Consider the following 27,220-nt stretch of genomic DNA (forward strand, 5'->3'; position numbering starts at 1 on the left):
GCTAGCGGTAAACCGTCGTAGTATGCTTGACTACGGGAAAGACAGCTTTCCACATAGAAAAACTAAAGAACGAGTGAAACATCGGTAAGAATATTAAGAGCTTAGAGTGCACTCCCGTCCTAAACAGAGACGGGAAAGTTGAAATATAGAAAGAATATATAAAAGGGCCTATATAAAGGATACTGCAATAAGGAATAGCTCAGTAGGTAGTTCATTTGAAGAGGAATGAACATCTTTAAAAAAGAAAATCACAAAAGTTGGAAAGAAAAGCATAGGTACAAAGATGATAAATGCGAAGAAGCCGTGAGTTACAGAAGAATTACTTCACTCGATAGATGAAAGAAGGTAATACAATAATATTCACGGATATTCAGGTATACAGAAATACAACTCACTTAGGAACAAAATAAATAGGACGTGATGGGAATCTGTGACGAAATGTATGCATTAAAAACGTGAAGAAATCGAAAAAGAAATGATTGTCGGAAGGATTGACTCTGCATATAGAAAAGTCAGAACAAACTTCGGTGAAATTTGAATGCAAGGGTGGTAGTATTAAGAGTGAAATTTGAAGTCCACTTTTAAATGCAGAGGAGAGAGCGGATAGGTGGGAAGAGCAAACTCAAGGCCTCTATGAGGGAGGAAATTTGTCTGATGTGATAGAAGAACAAACAGTAGGACTATTTAGAAGAGATAGGTGATCCAAAATTAGTATCAGAATTTAAAAGAGCTTTGATGGACTTAAGATCAAATAAGGCAGAAGAGGTAATAAACACTGCACCAGAATCCCTAAAATCGTTGGGGGAAGTGGCAACAAAACGACTTTTCACCTTGGTGTGTCGACTGTATGAGTCTGGCGATAGACGATCTGACTTTCGGAAAAATATCATCCACACGATTCCGAAGACAGCAAGATGTGACAAGTGAAAGAAGTATCGCACAATCAGCTAAACCGCTCATGCAGCCAAATTGATAACAAGAATAATATACAGACGAATGGAAAAGATAACTGAGGGTGTGTTAGATGACGATCAGTGTAGTATTAGGTAGGCTAAAGGCACCAGAGAGGGAGTTCTGACGTTGATAATGGATGCAAGACTAAAGAAAAGTCGTCATCTTCTTAAGATTTGTAGACATGGAAAAAGCCTTCGACAATGTAAAATGGTCCAAGATGCTCGAAATTCTGAGGAAAATAGCGGTAAGCTATAGTAGTGACTAAAATAAAAAAAAAATTCAAGAGTGATATCAAAATATAATGACCATCATCATCTTTATCATCCCCCATTTGACACCGCATTGCTATATAGAGCTATTCACATCCATATTGCATCTGCAGGATTTATAATGGTGTTTGGGTTTCTTCACTTCCGTTTGAAACAACAAAGAAGTTCCTTGGTTCTTCTACCACCCATGAACTAACTTCCCCCATTTGATTTCCATTACATTCGTAATTACGTCTTGCTATTTAACTTGAATCCTCGTCCATTTGTTGCTTTTCCTGTCTTTCCTACTAATTGCCAACTTCGTTCTCTTCAATGCTCGTTGAGACACCCTGAGGTTTTCGCTGATTTTTAAACTTAAAACACAATGATCATAATCTTCTTGTGTCATAGACATAGGGAGCTTTTTTATATTATGATTAGTTTACGAAAAGCAGTCCAGGCAATTCTTACTCTTCTATTACGTTCATTTGCTGTTCATCCGGTAGTTAGACCTAAATGAAAAATGTGCCGATTTACGATGAGGATCTTTGGCTCGCGGCGGTGGCGCCATTTCTAGGTCGTTCCGAAAGCGTTGTTGGGAGGGAGACGTGAGAAGCAGGTATGTTGTGAGGAGGGAAGGAGCGCGGATCGACAAGCACTTGTAATGTGTGACCTGGTTGTTCGAGGCGGCTACAAGGAAGCGTGTTATGGTTGTGTTCGGACATGCGTACAGTACTAGGACTTGGTAGTTGGGCAGAATTGGTATCAGTGTCGGTATTACTGGCCAGTACCTGATTGAAGTAGAATTAACTACAACACCGTGGTGCATCACTAAGTCGCAGATAAACTTCCAGCAGGGGAGTGTTTGCTTATTGAGCCGCGGCAATACAAGGGCCATTAAATATATCAGTACGTCTGGGCAATACTGACCCTACGACTTATCTTAGAAGCTAGATTAAGGAAAGGCAAATCTACGTTTCTATCATTTGTAGACTTAGAGAAAGCTTTTGACAATGTTGACTGGAATACTCTCTTTCAAATTCTGAAGATGGCAGGGGTAAAATACAGGGAGCAAAAGGCTATTTACAATTTGTATAGAAACCAAATGGCAGTTATAAGAGTTGAGGGGCATGAAACGGAAGAGTGGTTGGGAAGGAAGTGAGATAGGGTTGTAGCCTCTCCCCGATGTTATTCGATCTGTATATTGAGCAAGCAATGAAGGAAACAAAATAAAAATTCGGAGTAGGTATTAAAATCCATGGAGAAGAAATAAAAACTTTGAGGTTCGCCGATGACATTGTAATTCTGTCAGAGACACCAAAGGACTTGGAACATCAGTTGAACGGAATGGACAGTGTTTTGAAAGGAGGATATAAGATGAACATCAACAAAAGCAAAACGAGGATAATGGCTCTGGCTCTGAGCACTATGGGACTTAACAGCTATGGTCATCAGTCCCCTATAACTTAGAACTACGTAAACCTAACTAACCTAAGGACAGCACACAACACCCAGTCTCCACGAGGCAGAGAAAATCCCTGACCCCGAAAACGAAGATAATGGAATGTAGTCGAATTAAGTCGGGTGATGCTGAGGGTATTAGATTAGGAAATGAGACACTTAAAGCAGTAAAGGAGTTTTGCCATTTGGGGAGCAAAATAACTGATGATGGTCGAAGTAGAGAGGATATAAAATGTAGACTGGCAATGGCAAGGAAAGCGTTTCTGAAGAAGAGAAATTTGTTAACATCGAGTATAGATTTAAGTGTCAGGAAGTCGTTTCTGAAAGTATTACTATGAGTGTAGCCATGTATGGAAGTGAAACATGGACGATAAATAGTTTGGACAAGAAGAGAATAGAAGCTTTCGAAATGTGATGCTACAGAAGAATGCTGAAGATTACATGGGTAGATCACATAAGTAATGAGGAGGTATTGAATAGGATTGGGGAGAAGAGGAGTTTGTGGCACAACTTGACTAGAAGAAGGGATCGATTGGTAGAACATGTTCTGAGGCATCAAGAGATCAACAATTTAGTATTGGAGGGCAGCGTGGAGGGTAAAACTCGTAGAGGGAGACCAAGAGATGAATACACTAAGCAGATTCAGAAGGATGTAAGCTGCAGTAGGTACTGGGAGATGAAGAAGCTTGCGCAGGATAGAGTAGCATGGAGAGATGCATCAAACCAGTCTCAGGACTGAAGACCAAAACAACAACAACAACAGTACGTCTCCTCTGATACCTAAAGTGACTGACACAGTTGAACTTTATTTGAATGCTGTCTTCCCCATTTCATAACTTCAGTAATTCCATTTGAACTTCTTTGACGAATTTCACCGTGCGATTAAAAAACTTATTTATACAGAGCTTACAAGAGAGGCCTCCTTTTAGACATTGTAACAATTAAGACGTTGGGGCTTCTATTTGTGAACGTCTTGTCACCGTGAGTAACTGGCACTAATGCACAAGTCATCAAGTTTAATAAATCATTAACTTCCGCAAGATTAAGTTTAATGTTTAGAGCCTCCAGAGAGGACGGTATTTTAAAAGGTGTTTCGTAACTGCTACTGACTGAATACTGCGATTTCATTCTATCGTGTACTGAGATCTTTTAGAAGATAAATGCAGTTACGTTCGGTTGTAACGTCGCGGGATACAATTTTAAATTGTTTCGTTCTCTAGTTTATAAAAAATTTACCCGACCAGAGTGAGTTGGTACACATCATACTGCTCATAATAATAATTTTGAAGAATTTATTGAAAATTTCTTGCTGTCATTTGGAGAGTAATGTTGGGTGCCCCTGATGTAGTGTCGTGGCGCAGTCCGACGTAATAACAGACTCAGGACCAGATTGCTACTATACCTAACGTAATGTTCGTTTGATGAATGCTAACATTTGTTATTCTTCAAATGACCAAATTTATTGTCTTGCGCCATCTTCTATGATGCCCGTACAAAAATTATGCATTAACCTGTGGTCCTGTGGATGCACTCCGCGTAAATAGTTCCCAGCTGCCAGCCGCTGTAGCCGAGCGGTTCTAGGTGCTTCAGTCAGGAACCTTGCTGCTGCTACGGTCGCAGGTTCGAACCCTGCCTCGGGCATGGATGTATGTGATGTCCTTAGGTTACTTAGGTTTAAGTAGTTCTAAGTCAAGGGAACTGATGACCTCAGATGTTAAGTCCCATAGTGCTTAGAGCCATTTGAACCATTTTCCGTTCCCAGCGCAATTTGTTGTAGTATGATTTTGTATAATTGAAATGATACAATTTCAGAGACTTTACTGGACTCATATCGATATGATTTTACATATGTCGACTGAAGCGGTGAGTTAATACAGCCGTCAGGCGTAATAACATGAGACTTGGGGGTGCGCTGATGACAGAAAGCATGGGTCACATTTCAGTGGTGTCGGTGGAGTGTATCAGCAGGACGGGTTTCACTAGACACGGCCTGCACCTCAACAGGTATGGGAAGGGGAGGTTGGCAAAGCTTGTAGGTGACAGCATAGGTGGGGTTGGTGGGATCACTCATGGGAAAATTCCTGCAGTAGTGGGTGTTAGAGCTGCACCTTTTTTAGATTGAAGTCAGCTGATAGGTACTCCTGCTTAAGGGAAGTCTCTCTAACAAGGGAATCACTTTTGACAAAGCTTAGGTATCCGATTAATGAGAGAATTAGTATATTTCATCAAAACATACAAGGAATTAGAGATAAAGTTAGTGAATTACTTATAGATGTTGACTGTGAAATTATTGGTATATCTGAACACTTCTTAAATAAGGAGATAATTCAGAGGCTTCCTTTACCATATTACTGGTTGGCTGGCAGCTTTTCTAGGAGCTCTTTGCGGTGTGGGGGAGTAGCCATGTATGTGAAAAACGGTATCCCATTTGAGTCAATTGATGTTTCAAAGTACTGCACTGAAAAGGTGTTCGAATGTTGTGCAGGTGTGGTTAAATTTAGTGGAGCTAAACTTCTTACTGTTGTTATTTATAGATCCCCAGACTCCGATTTCACAACGTTTTTGCTAAAGCTACAGGAGGTTCTTGGTTCACTTTATAGGAAATACAAAAAGTTAGTTATATGTGGTGACTTCAACATAAATTGTATAAGTGATTGTGCAAGGAAAAGGATGCTGGTAGACCTCCTTAATTCATATAATCTTATGCAAACCGTATTCTTTCCAAAGAAAGTGCAAGGGAACAATAGAACAACCATAGACAATATTTTTGTTCATTCGTCATTACTAGAAGGGCATTCTGTTAGCAGAATAGTGAATGGCCTTTCAATCATGATGCACAAATTTTAAGTCTAAAAGATTTTTGTGCTGTAACGCAGGTTAAATATAGTTACCAACGTTTTAGGAAAGCTGATCCTGTTGCTGTAGAGACTTTTGTAAACCTTATCAAGGAACAAGAGTGGCAAGATGTTTATAGTGCTGATACAGTAGACGATAAATATAATGCTTTCCTCAAGACTTTTCTCGTGCTCTTTGAAAGTTGCTTTCCGTTAGAACGATCAAAACAGGGTACTAGCACAAACAGGCAGCCTGTAGGCTGACTAAAGGTATAAGAATATCTTGTAGAACAAAGTGGCAATTATATCAAAACGTTAGAAACAGTCACAATCTAAATGCAGTAGCCCATTACAAACAGTATTGTAAGGTGCTTAAAAAAGTTATTAGGAAGGCAAAACGTATGTGGTATGCAGATAGAATAGCTAAGTCTCAGGATAAAATTAAAACCATATGGTCAGTCGTAAAGGAAGTGGCTGGTCTGCAGAGACAGGTCGAGGATATAGAATCAGTGCGTAGTGGGAATGTCCGTGTTACTGATAAGTCGCATATATGTACAGTATTTAATAATCACTTTCTGAATATTGCAGGTGAACTAAATAGAAACCTAGTCCCAACAGGGAATCATATAGCGCTCGTAGAAAAAAGTGTTCCGAGACTGTTACCTGAAATGCTCCTCCATGATACTGACAAGAGGGAGATTGAGTTAATAATTAAATCGCTAAAGACCAAGAACTCTCATGGATATGACGGGGTATCTAGCAGAATACTGAAGTATTGTTCCATGTATGTTAGCCCAGTACTTAGCCATATCTGTAACTTTTCCTTTAGGAGTGGTCGGTTTCCTGACCGATTAAAGTACTCGGTAGTGAAGCCACTTTATAAAAAGGGAGACAGGGATAGTGTTGACAATTATAGACCTATTTCAATGCCATCGGTGTTTGCTAAAGTTATCAAGAGGGTTGTATATACAAGGTTACTGCAGCATTTAAATTCACATAATTTGCTGTCAAATGTACAGTTTGGTTTTAGAAATGGCCTAACAACTGAAAATGCTATAGTCTCTTTTCTCTGTGAGGTTTTGGACGGATTAAATAAAAGGTTGCGAACGTTAGGTGTTTTCTTTGATTTAACGAAGGCTTTCGACTGTGTTGACCACAAAATATTACTGCAGAAGTTGGAACATTATGGAGTAAGGGGAGTAGCTTACAATTGGTTCGCCTCTTACTTTAAGAACAGAAAGCAGAAGGTAATTCTCCGCAATATTGAGAGTGGTAATGATGTTCAGTCCCAATGGGGCACTGTTAAATGGGGCGTTCCCCAAGGATCGGTGCTGGGGCCACTGCTGTTTCTTATTTATATAAATGATATGCCTTCTAGTATTACAGGTGATTCAAAAATATTTCTGTTTGCTGATGACACCAGCTTGGTAGTGAAGGATGTTGTGTGTAATATTGAAACATTATCAAATAATGTAGTTCATGACATAAGTTCGTGGCTTGTGGAAAATAATTTGATGCTAAATCACAGTAAGACTCAGTTTTTACAGTTTCTAACTCACAATTCAACGAGAACTGATATTTTAATCAGACAGAATGGGCATGTTATAAGCGAGACGGAACAGTTCAAGTTCCTACGTGTACGGATAGATAGTAAGCTGTTGTGGAAAGCCCATGTTCAGGATCTTGTTCAGAAACTAAATGCCGCTTTATTTACCATTAGAACAGTATCTGAAATAAGTGACATTTCAACACGAAAAGTAGTCTACTTTGCATATTTTCATACGCTTATGTCATATGGTATTATTTTTTGGGGTAATTCTGCTGATTCAAAAAGGGTATTTTTGGCTCAAAAACGGGCTGTTCGAGCTATGTGTGGTGTAAGTTTGAGAACCTCTTGTCGACCCCTATTCAATAGTCTGGGAATTCTGACATTGCCCTCACAGCATATATTTTCTTTAATGTAGTTTGCTGTTAGCAATATTAGCTTATTCCCAAGAGTTAGCAGCTTTCACTCAATTAATACTAGGCAGAAATCAAATCTGCATGTGGAATGCACTTCCTTGACTCTTGTGCAGAAAGGAATGCAGTATTCTGCTGCATCCATTTTCAATAAGCTACCACAAGAACTCAAAAATCTTAGCAGTAGCCCAAACGCTTTTAAGTCTAAACTGAAGAGTTTCCTCATGGCTCACTCCTTCTATTCTGTCGAGAAGCTGCTGGAAGAGCTAAAAAGTTAAGCAAATTCCAGTGTTACATTCTTGATTTTCTTTATTTAAACTAATGACGTGTCGCCTGAATATGTTTCTTATATTTCATTTTATCTGTTTCTACAATCGTGTTATAATTTCATGTATTGACTCGTTCCATGACCATGGAGACTTCTCCTTAATGTGGTCCCACGGAACAATAAATAAATAAATAAATAAAAATAAACTAAGGCCGGTAATCGAAACCAAGTCTCCTGATTACTATGCAGGTGCTTTATCCACATTCTTTTTTAAAAACCAGTGAGGAGGGTCAGGGACAAAGAGGGTAGGACTCGTCTTCGAGGCCTACCCTCAATGTCCCATTCCTGCTCTCCCAGAGCCCGGGAAGGAAAGAGGTCCTACAGGATCAAAAGAGCTTTATTTGATCAAATTCATTTATTTATTTATAGGTATATTTCTCATTTATTTACTTTTTATTTATTTCTTTAAGTTTTTTATTATTTTTAACCGGATCCACTACCGCCATCAGAGGCTTCCGAGTTGTCTTCGCTTAATTAATGGAAGGGGAACTCCCTTTAAACCGTTTCCTCTGAGGATCAATCAAGTGCCATGAATCTTCAACTGAGTCTTTCTGGTTGTCGGAACGCACCAATGGGCAGGAGGATCCTCGAACAATGTGCCTAAATAATTCGATAGTCGTGTTCGGTACAATGCATGGCGGCGGAACGCCTCGAGTCGTCGTCAAGCGGAACAAAAAGTCGAGAACGCTTTCAGGCGTGGCTTGCAAAATGTAATACAACATCATGCCCTTCAGCCAACTGACGGCGTTCGTTGTTATAGTGGGAAAGTAACCAGTGTCTTGGGCCAGGAAATCGTACGGCGTGATAGACTGTTGCTGTCGTCGCAACAGGAACATCAGCATACGTTGAAGAGATACCAGCAGCTGCCCGTCACAGCACACAAGTGGTGCGCGTTCAAATCGATGACTGGGCAGTGCGGGCACAAAGGGTCGTCTGTAAGATGGATGGAATGGACGTGCTGGCGATGGCTAATTGCTGTTCACCACCACGTACCACAAGTAACGAGCATACGTGGGCAGGTATGAGGTGTCGACCACTGGGCAGACCCTGGTCCAGTAGATTGTCAGGTGTTGCTGTTCGACGTTGCGGGAGTGTCGTTCTCGACAGTTGCGGTAATAGTCTTTCATACTCGGTGCCGTTGTCGTCGGTAGATCATCTGTCGTGCACCTCAGTTCGACCAGGAAATCTCTGATGTGGGCGAGAGACGGAGCTGTGTGGCCCACGGCGACCGGTGGTCGAAGATCTCGGGGCGTGACTATCTGAAGCAGTGTCCCTGTCAAGTTGGTGCTGGCCGCGGACCATGCTAGTCGCTTCGTTCGTAGGTATAACGCCCGCGCGCGGTTGTGGACTTGAGTCAACCTAAGGCCTCCAGCAAGTGGAAGCCTCGTTGAAGTAGCGTAGCGGACTTTGAATATGTGACCTGCACTCACAAATTGTCTGCATGGCGCCAGGAAACTGTGGGCCAAGGTAACCATTAGGGTAAGAGTGTGTGCAAAATAATTAAGTTTGGACGATAGGTAAGTGTTGACGTATTGAGTTCGGAGAATCATATCCACATTGCGGAATGTGCTATCACGGAGCAGCACATGAGTCTGTTAGTAGCCGGCGACGTGTGGCTGTGGCAGTTGGGCAAACTGTACTGGAGAACTGCACTCCCAATACGTTCAGTGAAGGAACTTTTTGAAAGGGGATCGCTTTCGGGTGTAGAAGGCCTCCCCGACATCCCTGTATATCGTCTTGCGCGTATTGACGGCACTTCCTGATACCGCACAGTAACGACACAATCACTGAAGTGTCGCTTGGATTTCGTCTCCCGACTGCACAAAGAGCATCACATCGTCAGCGAAGGCACCACATCGGAAGGTCATGTCTCGAATGCAGATGCCTTCCAGTCGTTGGCGAAGACCGTGCAGCGCAGGTTCGAGGGCCGCCGCCGCAAGGATATCCCTGTCGCATCGAGTCCAAGAGTGATGTGTTCAGTCTGGTGGCCGTCGACCATAATCCGGGAGCGCTTCTCGTGGTTAAACGTAACATCACCCTTGCTGACGCCTGCGAGAGGCCCATGCGTTCGAACACGGAGCGAAGGAAACCGTGGTTGATGCGATCCTAGGTGTGATCAAAATAAGACTGCAACAAAGGCGCCTCGGAGGCGGCAGGCCGCTGCCAGCGCCGTGACGTCACGGTAGGCACCAATTGCCCTGTGGATGTTGTTATCACCGTCTAAACCTGGCCAGTCAGGATGTACCGTATGTCCAATTGCGGCCTCAAGACTTTGCGAAGGATACGGGCGAAAAGCTTATAAATCAGTGTTCAGGAGCGTAAGACGACGATAGTCGTGACAACGATGAGAACGGCAAGATTTTGAAACCGGTATCATGATGTGTTCAAGGAAATCAGTAGGGGTGGTAAAATCGTCGCGGAGGAGATCCTGAAACATCTGAATCCACTGAATACCAACCCGGGGATAAAAGCCGCTGTAAAATTCGTTCGGTGAGCCGTCCAGGTCCGGAGACTTGTTCGGAGCGCCGCGTTCCAAGATCGCTGTTAAGACATCAGCAATTATGGGCGCCAACAGGGCATCTGGGGTCAGGCAAATCGCGCAGGATGCCTTCGTACTCGCGAACGGTCCGTGGGTCCTCAGTATAAAGCGTCCTGTAATGCTGGACAAATGCTGTAGCTATGGCACACTGCGTGTCGACGCGTCGACCCACTGCTGTCTCTACTGATGTTATAAGGTGGCGCTTGCGGTGACGCCTCTCTCTGGTGACGTGGTATACGGATGCCATTTCGGTGGGCATGGTATCCTGCACTCTCGTCCGGACTCGAGCACTGCCAAGCTGTTCCACAGTGAGATGGAGTAGGTGAACTTTGAGGCGATTAAGCGGTGTCTGCAAGGTCTCGAGATGGTAGCTGTATCATTAGTTTCCTCGGGGCTGTGTGATAAAATTCCGACGCCACCCTACACGAGCATGCTCTGTCACGGCCATATTCCATGAGTGTCCGTTACAGGTTCGAGGCACGATCGAGCCACCCTTGTAAGGTAGAAGGATATGCATGCAAATTCCGGAGGCAGCGGTCGCACAAAGCAGTGATCTCCAGCCGACATGTGTCCTCGTACAGGTGGGAAACGTTCAGCGTCCATGGACCGCGGCTGCGGTCTGTGAGTTGTCGGGGGAGTGTAACCAAGCAGATGTATTCCAAATGGTCGAGGTGGAGGCTGTTGGCCACAGTACCGCTTCTCAGAGTCCTTGGAAGACGTACGAGGGTTGGAACTTTAATAATGGCAACTATTTATTTACAGCTCGTACAAAATAGATATGTGTTTAAAAGTTTTACTTATCTTCAAAGTAGTCACCAGTATTGTGTATAACCCGTTTCCAGCGATGTGGAAGTCGCAGGATACTCTTAGCAGTACCAGCTGTGTTGACAGTTCGAGCGGCGCGGTCTATTGCCTGACGAATTTTTAGCAGCTGTGAAGCGAATCCCGTGAAGTGTTTCCTTCAGTTTAGAAATCGAGTTGAACTCACGAGGTCTTAAGTCAGGGGAGTGCAGTAGGCGGTACAGCACTTAGCAGCCCCATCAGTCAAACAAATCAGTAACAACTTGCACTGTACCTGCTTGAGCATTGTCCTGCAAAATGATTGTCAGGTCCTGCAGAAAGTGTCATCACTTCTTTCTCTATGCTGTTCATTTTGTAACACGACTTACGGCCTCTCTCTAAGCTGGTCGTAGGTCCTCATAAACTTAGAACAGATAGATTGAACCCTTCAAAGGATAGGCAGCGCTGTGATTATGATCTGGCTGTAATTGTGTACCCAAAACCAATTAATAAATTTTAAAAGCTGTTAAATAGTTTCCTGCCACACGTCGTTTTCGAAAGAAATCCATGTCTACAAACGGATACTATTTGATCAAAGTATCTGGACACCTATAATCGTACATTAATATGGAGCTTGTCCACCCTCGCCTTTATAACTGCTTGAACTGTATTGGATACACTTCCAGTGAGGTTTCAGCCTGTGAAAAAATGGCAGCGTGTTTTGGCTCAACAGCCAAAGTCAGACAAGATAGTTATGTTGGACCTTGGGGCCTAGAGCGAATTCGACGTCTAATTCATCCTAAACGTATTCGACGGTAATCCGGTTTGGATTTTGGGTAGACAAATCCATTTGAGGAATGCTGTTGTCCACAGATGCTACTTTATGACAGGGTACATTGTCATCCTGGTTCAGTACACACCGCTGTAAAATGTGTTCATATCCTTCTATATTTAACGTTTTCTCATGCCCAGTAATGGAACCAAACCTTATCCACGAAAAACATCCCCATAACCGTAACGCCACCTCTCCCGTACTTCACCTTTGGCACTCTACATTATGACAGGTAAAATTCTCCAGGAATTTGCCAAACCATAGGACTGCCACAGGATCAAGCGTGATCCACCACTCTAAAGCACTCGTTTTCATTCATCCGCTGTCCAGTGGCGTCTCTCTTTACGCCACCTCAAGCGTCGCGTAACAATGACGACAGAAATCGTAGCATAAGAGGAGCTGCTCGACCCTTGTACACACTCTTTAACACCATACGCACAACCATTGCATTAAATGACTGTTGGTCGCACTCCCGAGTGCTTCCTTCCCCTGATTTCACGTGACTTTTTTTCAACCACCCTTCGCAATGCTCGTTGGTCCTTGTCAGTCATTATATGAGGTCTCCCTGGTCTTCTTTTAGCTCTGGTTGTCCCTTCGCGCATCACTTCATAACCACATCACCAGCAGTCGACTCCGGCAGATTTAGAAGGGTTGAAATGTCCATGAAGGGTTCATCACTCAGGTGACATCCAGAGACTAGTTCGCATTTTAAGTCACTGGACTCTCTTGACCGACCCATTTCGCTGTACAGCCTCACTACAGATGACATGATACTCCCCACCTCCTTTCATATTAGAGGGACCGCCCTCTCGACATTTGGTGGTCGATTCCGCTTTGCATAGAGGTCTCTGGATTCTTGTGCATTGTTTCCGTTTAAAGGCAACAACCATGCAAATAGCAAGTCTTACTCTCCCAAACGTGCTGTGTAAATGGGCAGTGGCAATTCACTGTAGTTCTTCTCGGGTAATATGCATGAGAACCGTTGTGTTCTTGATACGCTTCGTTTTCTTGTACTCTTGATTTGCAGTTATTTATTTAGGAGGCAGTCTATTGTTTGTTATTCTTGTTACGTGCTTACTTTAATCTCGTATACTACATTTAATACTGGAGTGGACATCTACCCCACAACACTCGCCTGATTAACACCGTACGATGGAGTCATCAGGGTTTGATCTTCTCCTTTGAGGATGTTCCAGACTCTACCGCATGTGGCCACTTCTTGAAGAGGAGGGGTTGTTGTGAAACCACATCGAGCGACTGTGATGCGGAGGGACAGCTGGTAAGACATACTGTGGAGAATTGCTCACTCCACGCTTTTAAATGCTTAAGTGACACAGAGTGCTCTTATTAGGCTGCCCAGTGTTATCCATAATCCGTAAATTCATTGTGTATGTATACTGTATGTATATGTTCTGTAACGCCATACGACAAATAATAATAACAATGAAATGAAATGTCTTGTGACTAGGGCCTCCCGTCGGGTAGACCGTTCGCCGGGTGCAAGCCTTTGGATTTGACGCTACTTCTGCGACTTGCGCGTCGATGGGGATTAAATGATGTTTAGGACAACACAACCCCCAGTCCCTGAGCGAAGAAAATTTCCTACCCAGTCGGGAATCGAACCCGGACCCATTGGAATGACATTCTGTCAACCTGACTACTCAGCTACAGGGGCGGACATAATAATAATAATAATAATAATAATAATAATAACAATAATAAATTGCATATTCCCTATTTTTCGTACCACCCAACAGCTTTACTTGGCTAAGAATGTCAGCAGTTCTCCAATGTCAGTTACTTCCTCCGTTGGACTGTGTTTTCTTGTGAAACCGCTATCATTGTTGCCTTACTTCCCTTATACACATTTATTCCTCAGCCAACAAATATACGTATGTTTCTTTTAGTCCATCGTATGCTTTACGTTTCATATCCAGTAGGGTTACTTCTGTATAAATTGCGAAGTCGTTATGATTTTTTCTGTAATTAAACTATATTGTACTTCGTATACTTTTAAACATCAAACAAACGCGAGAAAAATGCTCAATGTCAAACGCTGTTATGGCAATTAAACAGGATTATAGCCCTCGCTGAAAGAAAAAACATTGTCACTAAAGGTTCGTTTACAAAACCAATTATTAATCAATCAAACTGAATTACTACAGCGCTACCGCCCAGTATTGTTGTGGGATCCATTGCCGTAAATATTGTTTTTTTTTAGCATGGAAACAGTTCGCTCCAAAACAAATGTTCATTTTCAGGAGTATACGCACCAAATTCACACTACAACCATAAAAAATGTATGTAGACCTACCAGTAATTTAAAAACACACTGTAAAATCTCTCCATGTTCATCTGTCTAGGGCGTAAGAAATATCCAGGACAGAATGTTTCTCATTGCCAGGAGAGTAACAATTCCGTTTGAGGTCCTCATAGGAAGTGGAGGTACGTTGGACGTGTCGATGAAGCTATTAGTCCGTCAATAGTGCTCGAAATGAATGAAGTCATTTACAAAACGTTCGTCACAATGCTATTCTCTCAGAAATTCAAAGTAAGCACGAAAACGACATTAACGCCTCCCAACATTTGCTTCTGTGACCAACCCTTTTGCACACAAAGAAAAAAGTCTCGGTGTTAATGAGGACCGTTGATTTCCACATCGCGTGTCAGAGGATGACCTAAAGGTTCCATAAGGCAGAGCTATCGAAAGAGCATGTATAATATCGTTGATTACCCTCGCAGCGTTCGTTCTTGCACGTTTAGTGAGAAAGCGATACAGTGACGATTCCTTTAGCAACGTCCGTACACCAACTGCTACTCGGTAATTGGCGAGTGGGGCCCGAATTTGATGGTTTTAACCTTGTACGACCTAAAAAGGGCTAAATCGTACGCAAAGGCCTATAAGGGTCTAAACAAAATGGTTCAAATGGCTCTGAGCACTATGGGACTTGACATCTGAGGTCATCAGTCCCCTAGAACTTAGTTATGAAGTAAAGTTACTTGGTATTTGCTGTCCCGTTGAGTAGTTTGCTTCAAGCGTAATTTTGCCATGTCTAAACAGGAATCGTCAAAAACTGGACTTTTGCAACAATGGATTTGAGAAGACAGGAAGATTGACCGCCAATCATTTTTGGCGAAGCCCGTCAAAGGCAAGTTAGTAAACAAAGATTATTTTTATCATTTTTTTCTCTGCCAGTTTTCTTGCTAGTCTTCTTCCTTCAGACATGCGAATTGGAAATTTAAAGGTAGTTAACCAACATGAATGTGCGACTCACTTGAAGCTGACATTTTACATGATTACATTTATATTTTTGAGTTACTGCCATCTTAGTGTTCGTTAGTTATAATTTTTGGAGCATCATGACAAAATGACGTAGTCCCTTCAACACAAACATTCCGCAGTTCAGATAACAAGTGCCGCTAGGAAGAAGAACAAAGAACAGGTTCAACAATTAATTGATTCTATCACAAGTAGTGCAATGGACAGCTTTAATGTACACTTTTGTGATGCTTTAGTGTCAGCTATTGTGTCATGGAACGTGCTAAAGAAGACTATTTTAAGGGTTTCCTGGAGAGAAGCAGCAGTCACAGTATATCAGATGAGTTGACACTGTGAAAAGTTATTTTAGACAGGCACTTGTGGAGGCTACTGATGATATTAAAATAGTCATTAGTATCCACTAGCTTTCACTTTCAGTAGATAAATCCACTGACAGTTGTAGGAGATTGGTAGCTAATGTCGTGGTGGGCATATTAAATTCTACGGCACCAGGAAAATTTAACCTATTCCTTCTAAAGAATTCTGGAAGTCGAATCGCAGTACTGCAGCTCAGGAATTCCGTACTCATCCTACGGCCAGGAAAAGATGGACTGTGCTGCCTACAAATTAAAAGTGAGAGCAGTAGATTTTTATATGAGTGGCACTTGAAAAGAATATTCAGTAAAAGTAAACTGTTATAAAAACAGAAAATAATTATGGCATGGGTTGCAAGACCTCAAATACATGTGAGGTAATTTAAGCGGATCGGAACTAATCGTGATACAGACAGATCTTTGAGAACTAATGCTGGAATAACGGATTGAGTATCCCCGCGGAAGATCGTGGCCTTATCAGTGGATCTTTAAGGTGCGGAATTTGCATTTTATCATTGAAAAATATCAAATGTGATACGGGAGGCAACATCTACTCAAATCAAAGATATGATATAATTGAACTCTTTAGGACAAAAAGCAATGGAATAGACAATCATCTAAACAAAAAAAAACATGAAAGCACGAGAATAAAAAGCCTAGAATCTTAGCTATGAAAATGAGAATAATAAATTATCGGTTGAAAAAGTTACTCTATGGGTGTTAGAATTAGTTAATAATCATGTATCTGTCTTGATGAAATTCATGTCGACCTACCTACACATCTGTTATAGTGATTGTCTGCATGGAAAACCCAAGAAACCCATGCAAATGAGAATGTGTAGACAAATGCTTGAAAGAGAAACCGATCATGGTTTTGAATTTCTATTTCGAGATGGCTCAATCATGCCCGAGCAGCTAATTACGCTCAAGATTATCGTCGGTGGGATATGAGCAGAGCAGTGACACCATGGCTGGCTGCCATCAAGTACGACTCTAGAACCGCTCTGCCAAAGACTCCAACATCGAAGTCTGCTGTCCCAGCTGAGAGTGCAGCCTGTGGAGCACCTGTGTGCCCAGCGTCCAGTCTTGAGATGAAGTCTTTTCTTTCTAGTCAGTAACGAACTGACTGTAATCTCCTTCCCACCAAGTATTTCGACAACCAATCCACTTTAAAGTTACATCGCCCCGCCATTGGAGTGAGTTAGTTAGTTAGTGAGGTGTTCCATTGATCAGTCTCACGGTAACAGTTATGATGTGGAACATTTCAAGTGCATAATAAATGCACACATGAATCAAGATTCTTCTTTCTATCTCTCTCCCTTTTCTTTTAAGCTTAAAATTTTTACTATCTGCCCATTCCCTTAAATGGCACAAAACGGCTATGTTATACCTATAGATTTATTTATTCCTATCCAAGAATTCATCTACGTTATAAAAGGAGTTGTCAAGGAGTATGATTTAAATTTATTTTTGAAACTATTGCTGCTCCCTGTCAGACATTTTATTTCATCTGGTAATTTACGGAAACGTTTTACGCCTTTCTGTGCCAAAGATAGTTTAAGTAGTGGATAGTATAAGTCTTTCTTTCTTCCAGTATTATAACCATAATGTCACTGTTGTTTTTGAACTGGTCCGTGTTGTTGAGACCGAATTTTATTACTGAGTAACTGTATTGTGAGCCTGTTGTAAGAATTCCTAACCTTTTAAACAGATGCCTGTAAGATGTGTGTCTATGAGCCCCACACATTATTCTAACCACCTTCCTACAGCAAATACTTTTGCTTAAGTGTTGAGTTACCCCAAAATATAATTCCGTACGACATGAGAGAGTGAAAGTATACAAAGTATGTTAGCTTACTAATGTCTGTATCCTCAAAATAGGCAGTTATTCTAATTGAAAAAGTTGCTGAACCTAGTAGGTTTAGGAGATCCAAAATACGAAATTCCCAGTTAAGATTCTAATCTATATGTACACCAAACACTTACTAGGCTCTACCATGGCTGCTGACTTCTGTTGATGTGTTATATTTATTGAAGGAACTGTGACTAATTACTTAATAAAATATTACGCCAAGAAGTGGCGAAACTTAAAAAAAATAGTCTTGATTTCCTCCCCACATTTCTAAAAAAACTTTACACTACATGTTACATCCTCCTGATGTCATATCAATTTCACCTAAGGGTGTCCACTCACGCAATAGCTATCCTCCCTTCACAAGCCCTGGGAAAAGTTAGAAAGCTGTATTCGAGGCTAACCGCCAACTCTGTGGTGCCTTCTGAATCTGTAGTGTATCAGAGTTGTTTTTCCACGTTTTTTGGAAAGCCTGGATATTTTTATCAGCTGAATGCACTTTTCTTACCATGGTTCAAACACCTGCCTCCTGCCAGCAGAGTTCCGTCATCCACAACAAACGCTTTCAGCGCTGCTGTCCAAATTGGATACGTGCAATAAAGTGCACAATAGGCCGGGAAGCAGTACGATGCTATCCAAGGCGACTTTCCGAAGATAGCGGGAGGGCAGCTACACCTGTCACTCCCCACTCACTGTACTGCAAAGGCCACAGTTCCATGCCACACAGGGGCCGCTTTCACTGTGCCACTTGAGACTCCTATCGCGTATCCATAGTGCTCCTCAGTTCTAAATCTACATAGCTAGAACCAGTTTACATTGATGAATGTTAAAAAAGAAATAAAGTCAGCACATGCAATCACTGTAATCACATTAATCCATCTAAACTTTTCTTATGACAGAGCCTGTGTAACGCAACTCCCATCCAATCGAATTATTTATCACAAATAAATGAAAAGACATGAGACGAATGTCTTCCTGCTTTTCACAATAAATATATGAATTGTTTATAAACTTTTTTGAGTGCCAGTATAAGGAATAGTTAACTGTTTATTTTCGACAAAGAATTTGAAGAACAGTGTCAAAAATTATAAACATTTTCTATCTTGATACCAGAGTACATTATATTTTTCATTACAAGACTCCAAAAATGTTGAAGCAGTTCGTTTAAACCTAAAGCTATCTCAGAGGTCATTATATTTTTCACTAAAACATCCCAAAAACGTTAAAGCGTTCATTTAAACCTAAATACGGCTACCTTACGAAAATAAAGGGCTAATATCCATTTAGAAAAAACCTAAAAGTCTGGGCCGAATTGACGAATTACTAAGGAAATCACCGTTGCCCTTTGCTCATTTAATTGTATAGATTTGTAGAGAGGTATTCAAGTGGTACAAAATTCAGTCAAGAGCTTACAGGAAGTTTAAAATACCGAGAAACTGCTGCCTGGACCAACACACTCATTAATTGCGATGGGGCCGGTTTGGAAAGCTATGTATTATCTTCGAATTATAATACTGTTTCAACTACCATTTGATTCTGATAAATGCGTACCTGCCACAGTTGGAAGGATGTGATAACATCATTTTCTTGAGCGTAATGGCTAAGCTATTTACATATAAGATGGTGGTTTTGCTACAATGTGGCAATAACACGATAACGACATCGAAAAACTACTGTTGCTTTTCCCGGTATAAGAGCGGAAAAGAAGAAATGAAAGATAGGTTGAGTAGTCAAAGACGTTAGATATTATTGATTCAACAATGTAATGATTTAAAATTAGTGACAATTGAAACAAACTGATAGGTATCTCTCTTGGAACGACACTGAAGACACTGAAGGTTTCATAATGTGGCGTAGTTGCGTCGCGTTTATTTTCGACACAGCAGAGTATGGAAAATTTTCAATTTCATTTGTTACTGGGAATTAGTTACGGAAAATAGCTATGAGCTGGAGCTGAAATCCCTTCCAAATGTTCTACGAGGATATACGTCATTGGAACACATCTATAACATGATCCACTTACCAGAATTCATAAACAGTCATTATCAAAAAACAATCATTCACTGATAACGAAGACCAAATTATTGCTAAATTCGTTGTCAAAAGCAGTATATTAAATTGATACTCGAAATACGGTCTGTATCTTTATCCGTGCACTTGTCTTCAAAGATATTAATATTAAGTCTCAAACATAGTCAGGATCACAGTTTTGGTCTTTCTGTTGAATACCTCTTAGAATACTCGGATGAGTTCAAGCTGCAAACTATTACTAAAACGTCCAAGAGGTGTGTGCGAGAGGACTTCAAAAGGCAACTTACACGTTATTATAGCAAGCCAAGAAACTTTTGTTGAATGCTGCACACACTTCAAAGCGACATACACTGGTGTCAAAAATTAAAGCACAAACCACTATTTCCTTGTCCTGTGTCTAATTCACGATACAATCGCACATACTGTCAACGGATGTCCGTACGATCGCGTTCTGCACGGCAGACAGCATTCCGGTCAACGAGCAACCACGCCATCGATGACGCCATTTCTCCTAAAGGACGGGGTGGTCTTTGCCAGGTAGTCTCAAACCCAAAATCGCGGTTTATACAGTCATAGACTGTTCTGTATGGCACAGTGAAGACGCCTACCAGACTCTCTGCGTTGGAGGGACACAGGAAGAATAGAAGAAGGACAATTGCGAACTGATGTGGCCCGATGGCTTAAAGGGAATCGTTCTGTTGTTTTCCGGATGTGGCGACGGTTCCTAGAGGCCGGAACTGTATCCCGAAAACAAGTTCAGGGACGACCATGTGTGACATCAGAAATAGAGGAGCTTTATTTGATTGTAAGGGGACGACGGTACCACGTAAGTATTGTACGGTTACTGGCATATGACCTCGCAGCATCAAATGGTTCAAATGGCTCTGAGCACTATGGGACTCAACTGCTGTGGTCATAAGTCCCCTAGAACTTAGAACTACTTAAACCTAACTAACCTAAGGACATCACACACATCCATGCCCGAGGCAGGATTCGAACCTGCGACCGTAGCGGTCGTGCGGTTCCAGACTGTAGCGCCTTTAACCGCTCAGCCACTCCGGCCGGCTCGCAGCATCCACTGTGTATGTTGTACTTAGTCAAAGGGACTACAGAAGGCTTCTGAGAGTGGCCTTTACTGTCGGAGACCTGCTCTATGTGTAACTCTGACGCTTCTTCACAGAAGGGAATGTCTAGACTGGAGCAGTCAACACGCCACCTGGACGGCAGAACAGTGGGCCAAATTTCTTTTCACAGGTGAGTCCTGATTTAGTCTGGAGAGCGATTCTCGACGGATTCGCATCTGGAGGAAACGTGGAACACCATTTCGGGACCAAAATACTGCAGAAAGAGATGGATGTCGAGGTGTGTCCCTAATGGTGCGAGCAGGGATTATGTTAACCACTCGAGCACCCCTTCATCAACTTGAACTGTTGAATCGGTCAGATTTAACTGCTGTCAGGTATCGTAACGAGATCTTTGGACCTCATGTGGAGAGGTGCTCGACCTCATAGAGCATGGGTGGTCGATATTTTCTTGGAAAAGTAATAATTTGCACGCTTGGGCGGGCTGCTCGCTCTTCCTATTTTAATCCCATAGAGTAAGCCTGGGACACGGGCTGCACCAACCAACCACTCTCCACGACTTGCGAGCAGCTCTACATGAAGAATGGGCGCTATTACCACAACATGAGATTGATGACGTCGTTTGCAGCATGCCCCATCAATGTCAGGCCTGTACAACTGCCAGAGATGCGCACACCCCTTATTCAGCACATTAACCAGTTGTTCCACAAAATTTCGGACGAACTGCCGGATGTTTGCAACTTCCTGCCACAATATTTCAGCGCAGAGTGTTCTGGCCATCTTCAGGTGATACTGGCAAAACTCCCTGAGCTCTGGTATTTAAGGCCCCACCGGCACATGCATGGTGGATTCACTTGTCGTTACACGTGCGCTACTTGAGCGCGTTCGATTCTGCTGCACCGCGCGCCCTCCTTGGTAAAACTCACCGCATCGATATCAATTCTATTGTCATCCCGCGGTTCCATCACAGAACTACGCCTGCTACGGAGGACACGAAGCTTTCGACAATTGGATTCCATGCTGGGAAAGTTTTAAATCTCACACATTAACCAGTTGTCGGAAAATGTGACTAAAGCCTTTAAATTGGAAAAAAACTAAGAATATTTTTGTCTAGCGTTATGCATGTTGCATTTGTTTACGTTCTGTATTGTTTCTACTTTACTAACACCTGTTTATACTGTTTTCTGGCAAAATAAACACAACTTCGCAAAATTTCTTTTACTTTAATTTTTGACACCAATGCAGCTGCATGACACTAGTTTTTACCACAGTCACCAAAACTCTATAAACAACTGTCGGAGCGTTCTACCAAACACAATCCTCGACTGCACAAGTCCACTCCTTGGTCGTGGAACCATTCGAGGACCGCTATGTGAACGTCTTCACATCTGGAAAATCTTTTCCCCTCAGATGTTATCTCAGCTCGTCGAAAAGATTGAAATTGCATGATGTAAGTCAAGAGACGCCATAAATTTTGTGCCTTTGTGTGCAGGTGACAGAGATCATGGAACCCAGCACGAGTACAGCCTCTGATACTCCAGACGATCTTGGACAGAACATTGCCTTCTGCGATACGCGTCTGATCATTGTCCGCGATAATCACTCAGCGATTGCTGTGAATGAGTTCCTCGATTGGCTGGACATTGCTGTGTCAACGTCGAAGACCTTCCTTTCCGATCACCAAGTTTGTGATGTCTTTGTAAAATTGTTTCACTAGTTCACTACGGCTGATATTTTACTTGCCCTAGTATATTTTCCCAATTTTTGATATGAAGTTCGTTCATATTACAATTCCTGCAGCAAACCAGATCCATGTGCACATATACTAGGTGTTCCGCAATTTATGTTTCAGACCTCTAGTGGTTGCAGAGTGGACTTGATAAATAAAGTTTTGATAAAAAAGCCGTATCTTTAAATGTAAAGTTAATTTGAAGATCGCGTCACTTTCAGATGATCTGTTTCACGTTACGGTACCTAATGACAGAGTTGCACAAATCATGTACTGAGAACGTTTTCCAGATCATCGCATTCCACAATACAGTATTTTTGTCCGGCTACAACATCGGCTACGAGAAACTGGTACGTACGTAAGTGGGAGAGTTGAATGCGGTACTGTATGGATTTGAACCAATGGTAGAAGACCATACGTAAAAAAGCATGCTTCACAGATGGAACTTGTGCAACGAACAGCAGAGTCGCCACCCGGAGCAGCTTCTGTGAAGGATACAGGTCAGAGCTAATAATATCCGCTGTGTGTGTACTGTGAAATGGAAGATTTGAAAGTGATCCGAGCTTCAAAGTTATTTTACATCCAAACAGTACATTTCCGAACATTAGTTGCTCATCAAAAATTTATTCTCTAAGTATACCCTACAATCCCCAGAAGCTAGTAAGGGACGGCGGAAATATTTGAAACGGCGGAAATCGATAGATGTGATTACATGCACAGAAAAACAAATGATTATAATTTCAGAAAATTTGAATTCTTTATCTGAGAGAAGCGCTACTCAAATGAAGCAAATCAATAACGCATTTGTTTCCCTGTGGCTCTTACGCAAACAATTATTCGGCCTTTACATTGGATAATAGAGTTATTGAATGTCCTCCTGAAGGTGGGTGTTGTGATCTTCCGTCCAGAGACTGGTTTGATGCAGCTCTCCATGCTACTCTATCCTGTGCAAGTTTCTTCATCTCCCAGTACCTACTGAAACCTAAAACCTTCTGAATCTGCTTAGTGTATTCACCTCTTGGCCTCCCTCTACGATTTTTACCCTCCGCGCTGCCCTCCAATACTAAATTCGTCATCCCTTGATGCCTCAGAACATGTTGTAAGAGGTCCATGATTAAGGAATTTGTTGCTAGCGCACTCGAGCTGATATAATTTCGATGGATTGCTCACGTGCTGCCTGCGATATGTAAGCTATAAGAGAATCTGAGACCAAAGAGCAGTGTTGACTGCAGTAGGAACTGTGTAGCAGTAGCAGTAAGTAGTTGCTAGCGAGCAGTCTGGTGTATCGTGTTGGCTGGGCCGGTCGTGTGGAGCGATGGCGGAGCCTGAGCGTTGTAGTATAAGGTAAAAGCAGCCTCGAGCATATGTAGTATTGTTATATCAAGTCCCATGTAAATGTTTTAAAAAAATCTCTTGATACTAATCTTTCTCATAAAAAGTAACTTTCGACAATCATTCATTTCAATTTAAAGAATTTACTAATTTCTCCAATCCTTGGTCATCCCGATTATTGAAAGGAAAAATCAGTTGTTTCTTTTTATACATGACAAATCTATCGGGCAGCATTGCACAGAGCTGCGCCAGAAAAATTTCTTATAGGGGCAGATATATACGCGTCATCCGGCGACCTAACTGAGGTAAGATTTTTCAATTTATTCAGAATGAATTTTCAGGGCCATGACGCAGCACTGCTGACGTCCTAAATTTACCAGTTTAAATTCACAGTCATTATTGAAAGGTTATATTTGAGCGACAATTTTATTGATAGGTTAGTCACATTGTATTATTGGTAGGTTACGGAATTTATCTGTTGGTAGGTTACGCTAAATGTCAATGTTATGGTTATATTTTTTACTGTTGGGAGGTTTCGGAACTTTTACTGTTGGGAGGTTACACTAAATGTAAATATTATTCATATTATTTTACTGTGGGGAGGATAAAATTGTCGCTCAATTATAACCTTTCAATAATGACTGTGAATTTAAACTGGTAAATTTAGGACGTCAGCAGTGCTGCGTCATGGCCCTGAAAATTCATTCCGAATAAATTGAAAAATCTTACCTCAATTAGGTCTCCGGATAACGCGTATATATCTGCTCCTATAAGACATTTTTCTGGCGCAGCTCTGTGCAATGCTGCCCGATAGATTTGTCATGTATAAAAAGAAACAACTGATTTTTCCTTTCAATAATCGGGATGACCAAGGATTGGAGAAATTAGTAAATTCTTTAAATTGAAATGAATGATTGTCAAAAGTTACTTTTTATGAGAAAGATTATTATTAAGATTTTTTTTTAAAAACATTTACATGGGACTTGATATTACAATAGTACATATGCGTGAGGCTGCTTTAACCTTATGCTACAACGCTCAGGCTCCGCCATCGCTCCACACGACCGGCCCAGCCAACTTCATACACACGACTGCTCGCTACTACTTACTCCTACTGCGACACAGTTCCAACTGCAGTCAACACTGCTCTCTGGTCTGAGATTCTCTTATACCTTACATATCGCAGGCAGCGCGAGCAATCCATCGAAATTACATCTGCTTGAGTGTGCTAGCAAGAAATTTCTTAATCATGGACCTCTTACAATGTCCTACCAACCGATCCCTTCTTCTAGTCAAGTTGTGCCACAAACTTCTCTTCTCCCCAATCCTATTCAACACCTCCTCATTAGTTATGTGATATACCCATCTAATCTTAACCATTCTTCTGTACTATCACATTTCGAAAGCTTCTATTCTCATCTTTTCTGAACAATTTATCGTCCACTTTTCACTTCCATACATGGCCACACTCCATACAAATACTTTCAGAAACGACTTCCTGGCTCTTAAATCTATACTCGATGTTAACAAATTTCTCTTCTTCAGAAACACCTCCTTTGCCATTGCCAGTTTATATTTTATATCCTCTCTACTTCGACCATCATCAGTTATGTTGCTCCCGAAATAGCAAAACTCATTTACTACCTTAAGCGTCTCATTTCCGGATCTAATACCCTCAGCATCACCCGATTTAATTCGACTACATTCCATTATCCTCGTTTTGCTTTTGTTGATGTTCATCTTACATCCTCCTTTCAAGACACTGTCCATTCCGTTCAGCTGCCCTTCCAGCCCCTTGCTGTCTCTGACAGAATTGCAATATCATCGGCGAACCTTAAGGTTTTTATTTCTTCTCCATGGATTTTAATTCCTACTCCGAATATTTGTTTTTTTGTTTTGTTTCCGTTACTGCTTGCTCAATATACAGATTGAATAAAATCGGGGATAGGCTACAACCCTGTCTCACTCCCTTCCCAACTACTGCTCCCTGAAGGATATTGTGCCAAATTCTGTACAATTTACCCATTAGAAGTCAAAATACCGACATGGTTGGAGGGTTCTGCCCATAATACTCAAACATTCTCAACTGGGAAGAGATACGGCGTCTTTGCTGTCCGTAGAAACTCTCATCGTGTGCGGACGAACGTTATCTTGCTGAAATGTAAGCCAAGGATAGCTTGCCATGATTGGCAACAAAACGGGGCTTAGAATATTGTCCACGTACTGCTGTGCTGTAAGGGTGTCACAAATGACATGAATTCAGTAATGCAAAAATTTTTTACTGTGTTAGTTAAAAATATTTCCCTGTTACAAAAGGGACTAAAATGAAGGATCCTGATTGTCAGAGCTTGTGCCTACAATAATTAGTTGACATCGTTTGATGTGTGAATTACAAACGGCAGTAAAAAGAGAGTTTTTAAATCGCACCAAGAAAGTTATCATTCTGAACTGGTACAGACGTACTACACGCCTCCGAGTTTTTTGTGTGTACGACGTTCTTGGCGATCAGTTACCGATAGTATCTGCCCTGTGTATGTATCTGCCACATGGCTTAGAAACTGGAGGACGTCGGCCCACAAGATGGTGCGAGATCTGTGATGGGAGTGTATACGTGTGCGTGTACGGCAAGCAGACGATGCGAAGACTTGCCGGCAACTGTGTGGAGAGATGGAGGTCCAGCTTTGCGTAGGAAGAGAGAGTGCTCCTTTGGGGCAAACATTGCTGTATGTGGAATGTTACTGGCGCCATCACACAGGTTGGAGCGTAGCTCTACTTGACAGAGTAAGCGAACTTCTTCAGGGAGCCATTGCGTGCCTATATTGTGCACTTCATGGTGGGCCCTTTTATGTAACAAGCAGTAATTTTGTTTTTATCTCATGTGTGACTCACTGCATCCTGGATCCTATCGGATACACACTAAGGCGCTAAAGAAACTGGTATAGACATGCATATTCAAATACAGATACATGTAAACAGGCAGAATACGGCCCTGTGGTCGGCAACGGCTATATAAGACAAATGTCTGGCGCAGTTCTTAGATCGGACACTGCTGCTGCTACGGCAGGTTATCAAGATTTAAGTGAGTTTGAACGTGGTGCTATAGTCGGCGCACGAGCTATGGGACACAGCAACCGCGAGGTAGCGAAGAAGTGGGGATTTTCCCATACGACCATTTCATGAGTGAGTCGTGAATATCAGGAATACGGTAAAACATCAAATCTCCGACACCGGTGAGGCTGGAAAACGATCCTGCAAGAGCGGGACCAACAATGACTGAAGAGAATCGTTGAACGTGACAGAAGAGCAACCCTTCCGCCAATTGATGCAGATTTCACTGCCGGGCCATCAGCAAGTGCCAGCGTGAGATACATTCAACGAAACATCATCGATTTGGTCTTTCCGACCCGAAGGCCTACTTGTGTACCCTTGATGACAGCACGATATAAAGCTTTACGCCTCGCCTGGTCCAATCAACTCCGACATTGCACTGTTGATGACTGGAAACGAGTATCGTTTCAATTTGTATCGAGCGGATGGACGTTTACGGGTATGGAGACAACCTCGTGATACCATGGGCCCTGCATGACAGCAGTGGAGTATTAATGCTGGTGGAGGCTCTTTAATGG

This window comes from Schistocerca cancellata, chromosome 9 (assembly GCF_023864275.1).
Source record: "Schistocerca cancellata isolate TAMUIC-IGC-003103 chromosome 9, iqSchCanc2.1, whole genome shotgun sequence".
NCBI classification, from domain to species: Eukaryota; Metazoa; Arthropoda; class Insecta; order Orthoptera; family Acrididae; genus Schistocerca; species Schistocerca cancellata.